Genomic DNA, 17531 nt, shown 5'->3' with positions numbered 1-17531 from the left:
GTTTTCTTAAAATTATCACTGTATGAGGTTGTGGTTGAAAATCAGTCAGTGGGGTCGCAAAAGAGCTGGACCCAACTTGCAGCTAAACCATCAGTGGGTAGATCTGGGGAGACTGGTGGAGAGGCTGCTGCTGTTGTTCTGAGGAGAACGGATAAGACCTGAGCTACTGCCAGTCTTTCAATTCTTATTTCATTTGGACAGTACTTCTGGCTTTTGTAGGGAGGATTGAAGTCAGATTTATTCATGTCTTCATTCATTCATTCCACAGAAATGTTTTGGGTGCCATGGACAGGGAGGAAAGGAGAAAGTAGAGCTGTTACTTCACCTCACCTTCTATGTGAGACGTGTCAAGTTTGATCCAGAAAACACATCTCACAGAGACCTCCTCTCCACTTGACATCTTCCCTAAAGCAGGCAGTAGAATATACTAGTCAGGAGTCCAAACAAGAGACCTGTGCTTGGAGAGAAATCTGGGCATCCTTGATGTATAGGAGACTAGGTGAGATCACCCAGGGGGGTGGTTGAAGGAATACAGAAAGGAGAACCACAGCATCAGGCACGCCAAGGAGAGAGAGAGAGTCTGGAGGAGACAATCAGGCAGACAGGGCATGGTGAGTGAAGGGGGCTTCAGGAGGACTCACCACCAGCACTGAGCAGGTAACAGCTGTTCTCCAGAAGGCTAACTTTCTCTTTGGAAACGAGTTATGAATTGGTGGCAGACTCAACATGTCTTTCTTAGGAATTCTTAAGAAATGTGAATGTTAATGGCTTCTTGTGGTATCCTAACTGGGAAAGTAAGTTGATTAATTATATTTTTCTCCTTTTAAGAAGTATCTTTTCTTTAAGGAGTCAGATAATAGGAGATATATCAGCACTGCCAGGGACACTGGCTGGAAGACCCCGCCTTGCCCATCAGCCTACTCTGGGGCCCGCCAGTCTTCTTTGGAAACACTTGTCCCTTGGGCATTGTCCTTGCTGGGAAAGCTTATAAGAATTTTAACCAAAGAAGTGATGTAATGTGTCTTACATCATAACAGACTCTGTCCTGTATTGAGACTAGGCTATGGGTGGAGGTGGCGGTGACACCAAACACAGAAGCAAAGAGAGCAGGAGCACCAGTTAGAGGCTCTGGTAATAACCTAGGGTGGCGAGGGTGGAGGGGGTGAGGAATGGCCACATTCTGAATATACTGAGTTGGCAAAAAAGTTCATTTGGATTTTAACAAAGATGTTACGGAAAAACCCAAACGAAGTTTTTGACCAACCCATTATTTTGAAGGTAAAAACCAGTTTGGGTGAGGATTGGAGAGAGAAAGAGAGATGAGAATGACTCCAAACCTCTCACCCTGGCAACTAGAAGACCAGGAGACCATGCCTTTAAACTAAGATTGGTAAGATTCTGGGAAGAGCAAGTCTGGGAAGGTCAGGGGTCTATGTGAGACGTGTCAAGTTTGATCCAGAAAACACATCTCACAGAGACCTCCTCTCCACTTGACATCTTCCCTAAAGCAGGCAGTAGAATATACTAGTCAGGAGTCCAAACAAGAGACCTGTGCTTGGAGAGAAATCTGGGCATCCTTGATGTATAGGAGACTAGGTGAGATCACCCAGGGGGGTGGTTGAAGGAATACAGAAAGGAGAACTATGATTCGAGTCCTGGGGCTTTCTGACATTAAGATGTGGGGAGACGAGGAAGAACCAGCAAAGGGAACGAACAGCCAGCGAGTGAGGTGGGTGGAAAGCCTAGAACGCTAGCCTGGAAGCCAAGTGAAGAGAGATGTCAACAAGAGGGAGTGATTCACTGACTGCAAGAGCTATATGGGGAAGACATAGACTTGCCTGTCAGATCGAATAACATGGAGGAGAAGCTAAATGCATGCTTTTGGACCCAAGCACAGCCTTTCCAATAAGCAGTAGTTCCCACCTTGAAGGGGAATACAGGTGTGCAAAAAGGGTTATTTAAGATTGGGGGAAATAGGTCTGAGAAAGATGTAAAGATGGTACCATGGGAGTCCAGCAGAAAGAGACAGTACTTCTGGCTTTTGTAGGGAGGATTGAGGTCAGATTTATTCATGTCTTCATTCATTCATTCCACAGAAATGTTTTGGTTGCCATGGACAGGGAGGAAAGGAGAAAGTAGAGCTGTTACTTCAGTTTTGTGGGCAATAAAAAAGACTGGAGCTGGATGGTAGTGTTTGCACAACAGTGTGAATGTATGTAATGCCACTGAGCTGCACACTTAATAATGGTTAAGCTTGTAAATTTTGTTATGTTTTTTATCACCACTACCACATACACACACACAGACACACACACACATACATAATTCTAAAGGAGAAAAAAAAAACCTTCTTGGGCCCCACCATGACCTTGGTCTGGAACAAGATGTTGAAATGGAGGTCACTGTAGTATAGAAGGAGATAATGTGGCAAGAAGGGGAGGAAGAATGCTGAGAGAAGGGACTGGCCACCAGTCCTCTCTCTGGAGTGAGGGGTCCACTGGGGGAGACCACACGAGCTGAGGCTGCAGACTCAGGCTGGGCCAGTTGTTGTAGGCCTGGCAGCCCACCTGTGGAGTCCGGATTGCCTTCTTAGGTTCTGGGAGCCTCTAAAGGTTTCTGCTCAGGGAAGTGGCATTGCAAAGGTGTGCATTTAGAAGATTAATCTCATTAATCCTTCCTGTTAAACCATTGCCTATTAAAAGCAGTGAGATTGAAGCATGCATTTCTAGGATGGCAGTTGTGGTCCAGCAGAATTTTAGATACCTGGGCATGTGTTTATGAATTGAGTGGGTTAACTTTTCCACCCATTTTACAAATATTTATTGAGAACTATCTAAATGCCCATAGTACTCTAGGCAGTGGGGATAAGGGATGTGGTGAATTTATCAGATCTCTCCTCTTGACAAGCGTACAGTCTATGGAGACCCTGTTCCCAAATAAGAAGTATGCTGCATTGTACCCTGTGTTACCATAAATGTCTCACCAGACTTTCCGGGAGCTGACAGGAGGGGTGCTTGGCCTGTCTGGGACACTGGGGTGGCTTCCAGGGAGAGACTGTCCGGTGGATTTGAAGGATGAGCAGTATTTTCTAGGCAGAGATGGCCAGCCTGGGAGGACAGTGAATCAAAATTCATGGGAGTTGTAAATTTAAAGAAAATGTAGAAATGTTCTCTTTTAAAGCTAAACTCTTATTTCATTGGCTTTTAGGTGGTGCTGTCTAACGTGCATGTTTTTGGACCCAAGCTTAACTTTTCAAATGTGGAATGCTAGGCCTTCATTGGTAAGTTTGTTTGATGCCTTCTTACCGAATTATGCTATCAAGGATTGGTATTTGGAATGAAGGGCAAGGTCGTTATCACTGGTACTGCTCTGTGAAGGGTACTGCACCTGTACTCTGGAGAAGCCCACAGCGTAGGTGGAAAAGATCTGCAGGAGAAGGGGATCTCAATTTATGTTTCTGTGGTAGATTCAGAGAGAGAGGCCAGAGGGGAAGTATCCCAGGTGCAGGGGATAGATAAAGCTGGCCTCACAGAGAGGCAGAGCTTGACTGTGTTCTGAATGATTGATAAGTCCAGCTGGGGGATGAAATATGCTTCTCTGGCTTGAGAAGGTGGGTATAAGATGGAAAGAAAGTGGACTCAGCAAAAGACCCACGAGAACAAAAATTTCCTCCAAAGGAGTGGTGAGTAAGAAGTTTGGCAGGATCTGCTGGTGGCTGATTACTCTAAACCAGGGTCAGCAAACTTTTTCTGTAAAGGATCAGATGGTAAATATCTTCAGCTTCCTAGGCCATATGGTCCCTGTCATGGCTCCTCAACTCTGCCATTGTAGCGGGAAAGCAGCCATAGATAATATGTCTGTGATGGTGTGGCTGTGTTCCAATTATACTTTATTTACAGAAACAGATAGTGGACCGAATTTGGCCTGTGGGCTATAGTTTGCTCACCCCTTTTTAGACCGTGAATGCTAGGCTGAGGCACTTGGAGACAGCAAGAAGCCATTGAAGTTATTTGGAGCAAAGAAGTAAAATGGCTGAAGTAACATGTTAGGGGCATTCTGGACAAGAAGCATAGACTCTGTTCCAAGGCAGCAGCAGCAGTCCAGGCATGAAGTTCACGTGGCTAACGACGGTTAAGATGGAGCAAAGGACCAAAAGAAGAGATAGTGCAAAGGGAGAAACGCAGGGTTTATGGTATTCTTAGACTTTAAAGACAGGAGCCAAAGAAGATGAATGTTTAAACTTGATAGTTCATAACCATTGACCAAAATGTGGCAGTTTGGGGTAGAGAAGGATAGTTGGTGCACCCAGTTTTAAATATACTGAATTCGAGGTGGCAGTGGTTCATCCACAGGACATGTCTAATACATCACTGGAAATACACGGTCAGCACCCGGGCTAGGAAGGGTAGGCCTGGAGATGTAGAAGAGAAGCATAGGATTAATAAGTTCTCCCCGTGATGTGCCGAGGGCTGAGCCTTAGTGAGTGCATAACTCTGGGATGGGAAAAACAGAAACTGGAAGAGAACCAGAAGCCGAGGGGGAGAGAGTCTCAGGAAGCAGAGAGGATGGGGCAGCAGAGACCAGGGAGAAAGGGACCTGAGGGAAGGCTGCTGTATTAGTGATAAGGTGGTTACAGCTGGCCTTGAGAACATGCTGCGGGGAGGCAGAAGAGGGAAGGCAGCCAGGTTGCACAGGGTCCATCATAAATGAGGGATTAAGAATCAGAGACATTAGTAAAAAGAGACCAGTTATGGAGAGTTTGAGTGGTAAAAGAAAGGAGATACAAAGATTTCAGCATCTGAATGCCAAAATAAGCTTTTTAGCTTTGAGGCAAGCAAAGCATGCTGTGACTGGTCTCCTGTCCTCTGGAGCCAAGTGTGTTTGGGAGTTTGTGTGTACCTTGGGCTTGCGATTGTGTTCTTACACTTTGAGGTGTGGCATTCTGAGCTCTGTTACAACTTGCACCAGTGGAATCCAGTCCGTGTCTGGACCCCTGCCACGAGACAAGATGCGATCTGTTGGGGAAATAGTTGCATTTGCCTGAATTGGAGGAGAAAATAGGATAGAGCAAGAAATGGAAATGAAACTCCTTACCCCAGAGTCTGCCCAAGTATGGGAATTTGAGACAGTTCCTCAAGTCACTCAACTAGATAGCAATTTATGTTTTGAACACTTTGAGTGTATGTCCTTGGGTTTGAATTCCGAGTAGTTTTTGGCTCACTTTTCACAAATATATCAGTTAGAGATGGAGTCATTAAAGCAACAGGTGGAACAGGTTTGCAGCCTCTGTTTCGTGAAATCTCACTGAGTTCCAGGCACAGTGCTGAGTGCTCTGTAGGTATCGTTTTAATTTCATCTTTGCAACAACCAGCGACAGAGGCATTAGTGTTTCCACTTCAGCAATAGGAAATCAAATCACAAGAGACTGAGTAACCTGCCTGAGGTTAGAAGGGATTTGAACCCAGAGTGTCTGACCCCTGGTTTGCACTGCTTTCTGTTTCCCACCTAATTCCCACCTAAATCCGGAATTGCTCCTCTGTCTTATGTAGAAGGATTGGAGTCAGCAAGAGCTCTTAAGGTTAAATACTTAGAGCTTACAACGGGTGTTCCTGCTTCTTAGGAGTCTATTAAAAGGATGGCAGGAGTGTGGGACCCCTGGAAGAGACTAAGGCCAAACTTCAAACACTTACTTGACTGTTTCCCCAGCTGAAATGTCCCTTTAGGTGGAGAAGGCAGCACCCTTGGGCTTGGAAAGGAAATCTCACTAGAAGGCGTGACAGTCAGATTCCAGTCCTAGCTCTGCGGCAGTGATAATCTGCTTTTTGTTGAAATACTTGAGTTTCTCTCTGCTCACCTCCAATTTCAGGTTCCAAGGGCAGAGTCCTGTTTTGTCTTGCTCTCCACCAGCATCCAGGCTGGTATCGGGTGTGTAGCATGTGCCCACTGGATTTTGTTGTTTTTAGTGAACCAGGCAGCCTGGGACAAGGTGCTTAACCTCGGTGTGTCAGGCACTGAACTCGGCACTGTGGTCATAGAGGAGGCACCAGACAAGTTCTGTCCTCATGAGGCAGATGCATGAGCAGGACAGACAGAGTAGAGGGGGTGAGATCTAAGGTCAGACAGGCAGGATAAGGCTCTGAAGAAAACGGGGATAGTGCTCTTTGGGATGACTGCGAATACGTCCACACTGTTCTCTTTGCTAGGCTTGGTGCGGTTGCTGATACCAGCTAACTGCTCCCCGCCGCGAGAGCGCCCCCTGGGTGTCAGAGGGGCCTCCTGCCTCTGGCGGGGCTGAGCGCTCCCCTCTCGCTCCCCTCCTCTGCTCACTCTCTGTCTGCCCTGCCACCCCTTGGTTCCCTGCAGTTCTGTAGACCTGGCCTCCGCAGCCTGCTGTGCCGCTTGTCTTTTTCTGTCTTTAGCTTAATAAGGTTTTGCTTGATCCCTTTCGGGTCAGCCCCAGTATTCCTCCCCGCCGAGCTCATCCACTGCTCACCTGTATCCTGAAATCGCCGGAAAATGCCCAGAGCTTCTCCAGACCCCCACCCCGCCCCCACCCCCGCTCCGAGCTATGGTCCCGCGGGGACTTCCGGTCAGCCCTCTCCTGGTACCCTGTGCGTCTGTCTTCCTGCGGTGCCTGCCTTGGGTGTAACTTAAACACCCTCAGGCGTGCCAGCTGCAGGAGTCATCCTTGGCTTTGTCCTTTCCCTCCACTGTCATCTTCCACCCGTTACCTCATCTGGAAAAGCCCATCTTCATCCCTCCCTCCTTCCTTCTCCCTCCCCACCTCTTCACTTAGGACTCCTCCTCTGGGTTGTTTCAATAGCCTCTCCATTGGCCTTCCTGGGGCCGCTTTTGTCTTCCTAATTGCACCCCCATCTCCTCGCAGCATGAAGTTTCTAACTCACACATCTTTCGAGGCTTTCTGCTGAAAGCTCTCTTTAGGGGCAAGACCTCCTTGGTGGTCCCGTGGTTAAGGCTCCAGGCTTCCAATGCAAAGGGTTCAAACTCCTGATTAGGGAACTAAGATCCCACATGCCTCACTGCGTGGCCAGAAAACCCCCAAACTCTCCAGGGGCTCCTCGTTGCTTGTAGAAGAGAACCCCAGCACCCTCAGCAGGCCTGCAGTCTTTTCATAACTGGCCTTCAGCCACCTTCCCCATTTCACTCTTTCCATAGCCCATATTTCTAACCTCAGCCTAGCTTCTCAACGGCCGTCACCCCTTGGTGCCTTGGCCAGAGCTGGGCTCTTTCCCTGGAATGACCCTTCCCCTGCTCCCCATTTCAGTAACTTAGCTCAGGTTTCTGCTCTTCTGGACACCTTCCCCCAACCCTGCACTTCTCTATGCCCTGGACATGACCTTCCTCCTGGCTCCCAGAACACCCTGCATTGCTCTTTCTCCCAAAGCACTTATTGATGTAACTGTTGATTTACTATCTGTTATGCTCAGAAAACTGAGCTCCTTAAGGGTGGAGACCACACACGCACACGCACACGCACACACCCACAAAATCTCTGGGTTCTTGGTGCCAGCACAGAACACCTGGCTTAGGAAGTCTTTGTTGAAAGAGTGAGGATAGCAGAGTCTGTTTGTGCAGCCAAACAGCACATTTATAACATGATCAAATGTATTTGAAATTGGAGTTTCATTGGTTATTGAGTTGGGTGGGGACCCCCTGCTTCTCAGTTTCGATGGCAGGATAGGTTGGTGTGGGCTGGGGTCTGTGGTTGCCTATTGCATCTCCCCACCTGTGGAGGCTTTGGGAATATAACTTCTCTATATTTTTTGCCTCTGACTTTTGTATTTTTAACTCCTGTTGTTGATGGGCTAGGAAAGCAATTCAAAATGAAAAATAGTCCATCACGGAATGCTGAAGAATGAGGTCCACCCAGCTTTCTGGACAGATCCCAAATTTCCTAAATTAGCCAAAGTAATGACTCTTGCTAACCACTGACAGCTTTTCCCTTGTGCAGTCCAGCAGAGAGTGCTTTTCTGGCTGGGGGATGAGGAAGGCCAGTGGTCCTTTCTAGAGGGGCCCAATGGCATCTTTATCTTCATTTGGAACCTTGTAAAGTCCTCAGTGAATACTGTGTGTGTGTGCACACGTGCACATTCAGTCACTTAGCCGTGTCCAACTCTTTGCAACCCCATGGACTTGTAGCCCACCAGGCTCCTCTGTCCATTGGATTTCCCAGGCAAGAACACTGGAGGGGGCTGCCATTTCCTTTTCCAGGGGATCTTGCCAACCCAGGGATTGAACTCACGGCTCCTGCTGCATCTCCGCATTGCAGGGGAATTCTTTACCACTGAGCCACCAGGGACCTTTCCCAGTGAATACTGAGGACTAGCTAACAGGAAGCAGCTATGAGCCCAGGGATGCCAGGGCCATGTCTGTGTTCCCCCACCCTGGGAGCTCCTGCAGTACCCCTCAGTGCTAGCTGCTACATTCTCATGTTCTCCTGTGGGGCTTTCAACTTCATGCTCTTGCCTCTCCTTCCCCTCTAGTCCTGCCACAGAACCAGGAAGTCATGCTGAGAATGCAGTTTCTCCTTGGGAGCTCAAAGTAATCTGGGAAGGCTTCCTTGAAGAAGCAGTCCTCCTCCGCCCAGAGGTGTCCTGCCAACCAGAGTGCTCCAAGCAGGTGCTTGGGCTGCTTTCCTCTCCTGGAAACACTGATGCTGCTGCTGCTTTCCCTTTCCCTTTCAGGGACTTCCCAGAAGCTGTTCCCTCAGCATGGAATGCTTTCCTTCTGCCCTGCCTGGTTCATGCCCATTCACCCGTCTGATATCAGCTGATTCATTTCTTCCTAGGAAACCTTCCCTGCCCTCCTCGATAAGGAACCTGGGTCTTATCATCACCATTACTGTGATCCCTTTATGCTGCTCGTTGATTGCTCACGGCAGGGCAGGCACTGTCAAAGTGCCGGGTGGGTAACCACTTAGTATTAGAACCTCAGTAGTGTGTGCTGAGGTCAGGGTTATTATTGCAGGTACCTTTCAGAGGACCAGAGGTCCAGATCAGTTGGAGGCATGAGAGCAGGGTTTGCACCCAGGAGCCTGACTGGGTCTTCGCTCCCGCCCGTTCTTCTCCAGGTGTTTGGCAGCCCATCCTCCTACTCATTCTCAGCCCTCATCCCACAGACCATTTGACATGTATGTGTTTGGTTATAGATGAATAAAAGTTGTGTTCACTCACTGGGCAGCCTGTTAAGCCTCGACTTGTAGGCAGGAGCTCAGCACGGAGTTGACCAACAGCCTGCCCGCCCAGGTAGCCACTCACCTGCTGGATCTCCTTGCCCTTTGCATCCCAAGAGTCTGGGCTGTGAACATGAACTCCCTGGGGGTCCTCACAGTTTAGCCTGCACTGTCCCCTCCCGTTTCCATGTCCTAGTCAGTGGTGCTAAGGAGGCATCTGTTCCTGGCAGGGTCTGTCCCTTCAGCTTTCTTCCACCTTGTGAACCCACCCTCATCCTTGTATAAGAGAGTAGACCCCCTTCTTCCCCTAGGACAGAGCCCTCGCCCTTCCTTTGCTCCTCTGGACCTACCTGTGCACACTTGGGATGGCGCTGACCACCACGGGCCATCCTGACCTGTGTGCCTGCCTCCTCGCCCTTCTGCAGCCACTTGGGACCATCCCTGGTGTGGCCTCTGTGGCAGGTAGCATCTTGTACAGTCAGGACTGAGGGGCCCACAGAGGGGATAAGAGGACAGGAGTTACTGCCCTACAAGCAGCTGCTCTGTGATTCCAAGTGTGTGTGGGTGCCTATGCTGGTGACTATGTGTGTGTGTGTGTTTGTGTGTGTGTGTTTCTTGCTTGATGCTTTTGCTTGTATAATTTATCCTTGTGCTCATTAGAGACCATGCCTCCCTGTCTCAGGGGTCTGATGTGGGGCTCTGAATAACAGATACAACAGAGCTGTCAGCTGAATAGATTTTCTCCTCCTCCCTTTAGCCGAAGTCACCTCCCCTTTCCTGCATCCCCACTCTGATACCCCTGTGACTATTTCATGGGGTTGTTATGACTATCAGGAACCCCTTCCCAGACCCTACTCAGGCGCCAGAGATGTGAAAGCCCCACCTAGACCCCAGCAGGCTAGCAGGGCGCCAGGCTACTCTGCATTGGCTCGCAGCAGGGAAGGCTGGTCTCCCGGGGCATCTCACCAGGCCTCCAGGGCCCTCCAGGAGCAGGCTGGCTGAGCTCCAAGTGTCTCATGCTGGTTTTGAGTGGGAAACATAAAAATTAAAAATGGCTTCTGACCAAGTTGGGAAAGTGGGCATGGGTGGGGTGAGGACGAGGAGCAGGAGGACTTGGCTGCGGCTTCCAGACGTGCTGGCAACAAAGAGAAGTCAGCTCACAGGGAAATGGCCTCTGGGACACTCAGGATGCTGGTGCGAGGCAGACGTGCCTCACAGTGTTAACTCTGCCTGTTAGTGATGGGGACCCCTGCTCTTTAAACCTCAGTTTTCTCACCTGTAAAATGGGACAATGTCCATACTAATCACCTCTGTGAGGTTCTTGTGAGAGTGAGATGAAAACGTGCTTAGCACGGTACACAGTATGTAGAAAATGCCAAATACGTTATTATTTTACTGTTGTTTTTAAAAAGTAGTGTTGTCAATAACTTTGGACAACATACGAAGTCTAAAATGCACCATTAAAGGTTTGAGGAGTAAATGAGGTGGTAGTGTAGGAAAAGCACTTTGTGAATTGCAAACTGTGTGCAGATATTATTATTAGCATGTTATTATTATTATTGGATGTTATTATTAACATGAATATCTCTTTTATTGTTTTGACTTGGAAAAAAATGTCTGAGCACAACTTTATGATGTGGACTCTAAATTCTTTGTTGTTTTTATTTTTATTTTTTTGTTTTGGAGGGAGATTTGTCAGACAGGCTTTCACTGGAATCTTGCCCAGAGGCTGTGTGACCTACATTGGTGATGCCAGGTGCCAAATGTCTGAATAGCACCTGGCACAGAGGAGCGATTCTGTGGTTGCTCATCTTATTTTAAATCTTTATGATACGCGTTTAATACGTAGTAGTATAGTTAAGTTTTTGTAAAGTTCATTGACAGTAAATTGTGGGCATTTGCTTAGGACAGATTCCTAAGAAGTTGTTTGAGAAATATGCACTCTTTGAGATTTGTACCCAATATAGCTGAAGAAATGGAAGCAATTTATTCAGTGTTAGATGTCGACAGCTACCATTGTTTTCTCAAGTATGTTAGGAATATTTTCTTAACATCAACAGGTTTGCCTCGCTGGTGTTTATCTCCATCCCATACCATTTCACTGCCTCCACCCATCCTTCCAAAAATAAAATTGATCAAAAATAAAACATGTAGACAGAGGTTGAAAATTTTCTACTCCCTGGCTGCTTTTGGCCTGCAGATGTATTCTGTTAAGCGCTCAGAGAAGGCAATGGCAACCCACTCCAGTACTCTTGCCTGGAGAATCCCATGGATGGAGGAGCCTGGTAGGCTGTACTCCATGGGGTCACGAAGAGTCGGACACTTACTGAGCGACTTCTCTTTCACTTTTCACTTTCATGCACTGGAGAAGGAAATGGCAACCCACTCCAGTGTTCTTGCCTGAAGAATCCCAGGAATGGTGGAGCCTGGTGGGCTGCCATCTGTGGGGTCGCACAGAGTCGAACAGGACTGAAGCGACTTAGCAGCACAATGTTTTAAATTAGCGGTAACATTTAAATGTGGGTAGCATTTAAAAATTGAGAGATGTTATCTAGAAATCTGGATTTCTAGATCTTCTTGAAAATCCGAAGATCTGGCAGCACTGGGTCTATCTACCCTCATGGCGTCGATGAAGATGGGCATCCCTCTTACAAGGACCTGTTTCTCCAGCTGCCCAGCCCTGCCCAGCCCCTGCTCCTGTACATGGCCTGTAGGTAACTGAATCTGTAGTCTGCGCTAAATGTAACCAACACCTCTTAGACATGGTGCATCAACTGAGAATTTTTTTCACCCGCAACTTTGACCATAGAGAGGAAGATTGTTTCACTTGCTAAGCTGTCATTTTTGTGATGAGCCAAGTAGCTTCAGTGTTTTATTTAGACTCTTTTGGGTTTAGTACAGTCACCTCTCTCCTCCTGTGGGTTTCCGTCCTTAATAATTTTTGAGAAATCTTTAGCAAGACTTATAAGTCAATGTAAAATGTTGGCTAAAGGCCAGATATAAATTTTGATTGCTTCTATTTATGGGAGGTTCAACACAAGTTACCTGCTTTAATTCAGTAACTTATGATGTTGCAAATTTGAACAATTAAAGATACTTAGTCCTTTTTATTGGTCATCTCCTTGTTGTTGTTCATTTGCTCAGTCATGTCCAACTCTTTGCAATCCCATGGACGGCAGCATGCCAGGTTTCTCTGTCCTTCACTATTTCCTGGAGTTTTCTCAAACTCATGTCCATTGAGTCGGTGATGCCATCCAAATCTCATCCTCTGTTGTCCCCTTCTCCTCCTGCCTTCAGTCTTTCCCAGCATCAGGGTCTTTTCCAATGAGTCAGCTCTTTGCCTCAAGTGGCCAAAGTATTGGATCTTCAGCTTCAGCCTTTCCAATGAATATTCAGGGTTGATTTCTCTTAGGATTGACTTGTTTGATCTCCTTGCAGTTCAAGGGACTCTCAAGAGTCTTCTCCAACACCACAGTTTGAAGGCATCAATTCTTCGGCACTCAGCCTTCTTTATGGTCCAATTCTCACATCTGTACACAACTACTGGAAAAACCATAGCTTTGATTATATGGACCTTTGTTGGCAAAGTAATGTCTATGCTTTTTAATATGTGGCCTAGGTTTGTCATTACTTTTCTTCCAAGGAGCAAGCATTTTTTAATTTCATGGCTGCAGTCACTGTCTGCAATGATTTTGGAGCCCAAGAAAATAAAGTCTGTCACTGTTTCCATCGCTTCCTCATCTATTTGTGACGAAGTGATGGGACCAGATGCCATGGTCTTTGTTTTTTGAATGTTGAGTTTATCTCATTGAAATAGTTGTAATTTAGCAGAATCCTTATTGAAAGAGGTGAGAAGCTGGGGATTCTTAGTCGTGGAGATCATCCTTATCTGTCAGTTTTTCTCAGGCAGGCCCTCACCCTCTTCCAGCTAGTGAGCCCACACAGGTCTGGGGGCCACATGCAGGAGGGGGTTGTTGCTGGGCCTCACAGTGTTTACTTAATGGGAGTCCTTGCAAGCAATTTTAAAATTATTATTATTCTATGAGCATCAACATTTTTGGGGTTTTGTTATCATGAGAAAGCATACACTTGTAAGAAATTTGGACAACCCTGAAGTGTATAACACACAGGAAGAGTCTTCTGTGACACCTGCCCTCCCCACCTTCCCCCAGAATTGGCACTCTTGAGGCTTTGTTGGATATAGTCCTGGACTTCTTTATTTGCTTGTATCCCCTTAACCCCTCTGTATCCCCTTGTATTCTCTTTGCCCTCATGCCCAACATACATGTTTTTACTTTCATAGAAATGGACTCTCTCTATGCCTACAGTTTTCCATTTTTTTTTTTTTTTAGCCAACTCTCAATTATTATGGTTTTCTTTTCAAGTTGACATGTACAGATAAATGTGCCTTATGATGTATAACAGTTGTAATCCATGGTATGGGTACCTTTGAAACTTTTCCAATCATCCTTGTATTGGTAGACACTCGGTTTGTTGCTGATTTTTTACCATTACAATCACTGCTGATGTGGAAATTGTTACGCCCACCTGTGAACTTCTGCATGAGATTTTCTTGCACATAGACACCTGAGAGTAGGACATTTGGCTTAAATAGTTTGCCATTTACAAACTGAATCAATATTGTCTAATTGCCCTCCAAAAAAGCTGTACTAATTCACAGTCCTTTCAAGAGTATCCAATTATGGCTCCAGTAATCCAGTTTTCGCTTCACCATGCATGAGAAAAGTAAACTTTAAAAACTCACAAATATGCCATCAAAATTACACATTTGTCTTAGAAAAGCATTCAAAATATACATCTGTAGACTTAATTAAATGACTTACATACCTTGATTTTGGTGACAGTTATCATCCTACAAGATGACAAAAATGTCCCCCAACTGTTATCAGTTTAATTATTAAATACTTGTGTGAGGATTTTAGTTGTCCCAGGGAACCTTTGGGAGAATAAGTCATGGCTTCCTTTTCCGCTGCTCCACTAGGCCTGGCTTGTCTTTTCTATTAGGGTCTGAGCCCTCAGGGCAAAGGTCAGGTCAGCATTTAAACAGGAGTGCCAGGCCTTGGCATGGGGAGATGGCAGGTGATGTCTTGAGGTATCCAAGGTGTTCCAGCATCCTCTCCTGACATATAAAGCCATTTCACATGGTCAGGTCCTTCCCACCTGTATTTTCTCATGGTGTCCGCGTGACCTCCCTGCGAAGCAGACACTCCCCTCACCCCTCATTTACATCTGGAGACACTTAGGCTCAAAGGTTTGACTTAGTGAGTGTCACACAGCCACTGAGAGTCAATATCTTGGGCCAGGTCTTCTGACTCCAACTATGGTTGGAGCCTGTGAGGCTGATAGGCAGCTTTTTGCCTGTAGGACACCATGGAAGTTTCCTTTACTGAGCTGGGGGTGGAGACAAGAAAGGGAAGTGACATCCCCCAACTTCCTGTGGTCACTTTTGGGCATGTGAAATTTTAAATTCCATCTTCTCCGGAGGCTTCCTCTCTACCTGTCTGACCTGTTGTCTGGCACTTGCTAACAGGTTACCATGTATTGGCCAAAGTTCCTTAGCCCTAACCTCAGTTGTGAGCCTGAAGGTAAATTTGATGAAAGTATTAGTTGCTCAGTCGTGTCCAACCCTTTGTGACCCCATGAACTGTAGTGACCCTGTGGACTGTAGCACGCCAGGCTTATCTGTCCGTGGAATTCTCCAGGCAAGAATACTGGTGTGGGTCGCCATTTCCTCCTACAGGGTATCTGCCTAACCTAGGGATCAAACCCTCCAGATTCTTGACCGTCTGAACCACCAGGGAAGCCCCCCACATATCCTTCCAGGATGCTGTCAGCTGCATGAGACCCATGCAAGGTCATCTGGTCTAGTGGAAACAGGGATCTGGAGTTGGTTCAAATCCTGGCCCCATTATTTTTATTACTAGCAGTGAGAACCTTTGACTGCTGATCTTACCTCTCTGAGCCTCAGTATCCTCTTCTACAAGATAGGGAAAATGATTCTCATAAGGACATTTTGAGAAATACATGAATTAAGATTTGAAATGTACCTCTAAGATGTTCAACACTTTATAAATGTGAGTCCTGTCTCAAATTTTCCTGCTATAGAAAAGGTTTTTCTCTGGAGATGCTCCATACTGGTAGCTGCTAGCTGGGGATCCTGGGGCCAGGACAAGGCCACCACATGAGCCCCAAAATGAATCTTGAAGAGTGTATACCCTCAGAAGCTCACTATTTGGTAGGGGAGCCCAGTGAGCAGAGATGGTGTAATTTGTGCAGTGATAAGAATCAATTAACAGAGGAAAGAGTAATTAAACTCCAGGTGGAAGAGGGTGGAAGGGGGTCAAAGAAGTCATCAAGCAACTGGGGTACTGAAGGTTTTATAGGAGTTTTAGGCAATTTTATTCATTAGTAATAAAGTTGCATTTTTAAATGTATATATGTCAACTTCTTTTGACTCTTACTAATACACTGAAATATTCAAATTCATCCACTCTCTTTTCCATTTCTTTCCTTTCTCCTCCCATTCTGCCTCTCCTTCCTACCATACGTTAAGGTCTTCAGTTCAGTTCAGTTCAGTCACTTGGTTGTGTCCGACTCTTTTCGACCCCATGAATCGCAGCACGCCAGGCCTCCCTGTCCATCACCAACTCCCGGAGTTTACCCAAACTCATGTCCATCGAGTCAGTGATGCCATCCAGCCATCTCATCCTCCGTCGTCCCCTTCTCCTCCTCCCAGTATCAGAGTCTTTTCCAGTGAGTCAACTCTTTGCATGAGGTGGCCAAAGTATTGGAGTTTCAGCTTCAGCATCAGTCCTTCCAAAGAAATCCCAGGGTTGATCTCCTTCAGAATGGACTGGTTGGATCTCCTTGCAGTCCAAGGGACTCTCAAGAGTCTTCTCCAACACCACAGCTCCAGACAATTAAGGACCTCAGCTGCTAACAATTTCTTAACAAGTTTTTGTATGCTTTAGTAGATCCTCAGAGATGCCATTTGGTAGATGCCATTTTACTCTGATAAGTTTTTTTTTCCCCTGTTAAGTTTTTATAAGAGCTTTGGTATAGTTTTTTTTTTTTTTTCATTCCTTTTCTCTATACTATGAGCAAATTCTTTTGTGTTCTCAGCAGTGAACACACTACCAGTTACTCGGTATGTTCTGCATCACACCTGTATACAGGGGCTCGTGCCATCCCATCTAGTAGCCAGAACAACGCAGTGAAACGAGGACTGTTGGATCTTTTTCATGGATGAGGAAACCGAGGCTTAGAGAGGTTAATATACTGACATCTCACAAGCATGAAGCCATATTTCTGCTCTGAAGTCCTTTTCCCATCGTTCTCTGCTGCCTGGCCCTGGGTCTTGCCCTGCTTTTGTGCTGCTGGTTTTGTAACCTACCTGGTGTGGTGCCAAGTCTCCTCACACAGCTTCCTACCTATTACCGGACTCACGCAACAGCAATAGTTGACGAAAACCACAATTTCCCATTCCTCTCGCTTTTATTTCTGAGCTGCTTATAAGCAGCTAGGTTTGACTTAAACTTTCTCTCTTGCTCTGTCTCTTCCACTTAAGGAATGATAACAGGGTGCATGCAGGGCCCGGCCACACGTCTGAGGATGAGGCTCCAGCTTCGTCCTGCTGGGGCCTCCCCGGTAACTGTGGGAACCCCTCATCCTCTCTCTACAGCCGTATTTCCCCAGCGTGATCCAGGGTGCAGGTGCTCCCCAGCTATCCTGCCCGCTGCCGTAGGAACTCCTGTGATGGAGTGGGCCTGCGGAATGTGCCAGAAGGGACCCAGGTCTCGGTTTCAGAAAGCCCTGAGTGTGAATCTGCCCAGCTGTGTGACTTTGGGCCGACCCACTAACCCCTCTGACTCTCCGTTGTCTGCATCTGTAAAGGAATGCAAGTAGGACCCACTTCCAGGCTCACCATCTGGATGATGGGAGTCCATGGGAAAGAGGGCAGTTTCCTTCCCTCTGGCTCCGCCCTCCAAGTGCTTTGACTGGGAACTTGGCAGTGTTTCTGCAGCGGAAACCCAAAACACCTTCCCTAGGTGCAGTGCTTATCACACCTCCGGCACCCTGAGATTCTCGCCTCCCGGATTTCTTGAAGCTCATTTGTGTGGCTGAGAAACTCCTCAAAGGAAGGGAACAGCCCACTGAGCTCCGCTGCTGTTTCCGTGGCGGCGCCTTCCTTTCTTGCCCGTCTGCCCTGCAGACAGCAGCTGCTCCGTGAGTCAGTTGCCTGTATGTATTATCATTTCTTTTGCATCTCTCTGCAGAGAGGAGGATCCCATTCAGCCAGCTAGTGTTCGCTGTGCCC

General features: G+C 47.0%; 1 protein-coding gene and 1 long non-coding RNA gene across 6 annotated transcripts in view; one reads left to right on the top strand and one right to left on the bottom strand.

Moving 5' to 3' along the window:
- The window catches only part of ARNTL (aryl hydrocarbon receptor nuclear translocator like), a 108233-nt gene that overhangs the window by 30557 nt on the left and 60145 nt on the right, over nucleotides 1-17531 (top strand). For 3 of the 5 annotated variants that reach the window (XM_040258325.1, XM_040258321.1, XM_040258322.1), the window contains exon 2: nucleotides 3208-3280. The exons of 1 other annotated variant lie outside the window; for it this stretch is intronic. The gene's annotated coding sequence lies outside the window, so the exon portion shown is untranslated. Of the gene's footprint in view, nucleotides 1-1140; nucleotides 1391-3207; nucleotides 3281-17531 lie in introns of those variants that run through there. One more of the 5 variants, XM_040258323.1, reaches the window with a different exon arrangement.
- Nucleotides 212-2186, bottom strand: LOC120876443. Its single transcript, XR_005724175.1, has 2 exons — nucleotides 2149-2186; nucleotides 212-319 (listed from the first exon to the last, which is right to left on the bottom strand). It is a non-coding gene; the product is annotated as an uncharacterized LOC120876443 (long non-coding RNA).

This window comes from Oryx dammah, unplaced genomic scaffold (assembly GCF_014754425.2).
Source record: "Oryx dammah isolate SB20612 unplaced genomic scaffold, SCBI_Odam_1.1 HiC_scaffold_17, whole genome shotgun sequence".
Taxonomy (NCBI): Eukaryota; Metazoa; Chordata; class Mammalia; order Artiodactyla; family Bovidae; genus Oryx; species Oryx dammah.
Note: the sequence above shows the minus strand (reverse complement) of the source record. Positions and strands in the feature narration are given on the sequence as shown.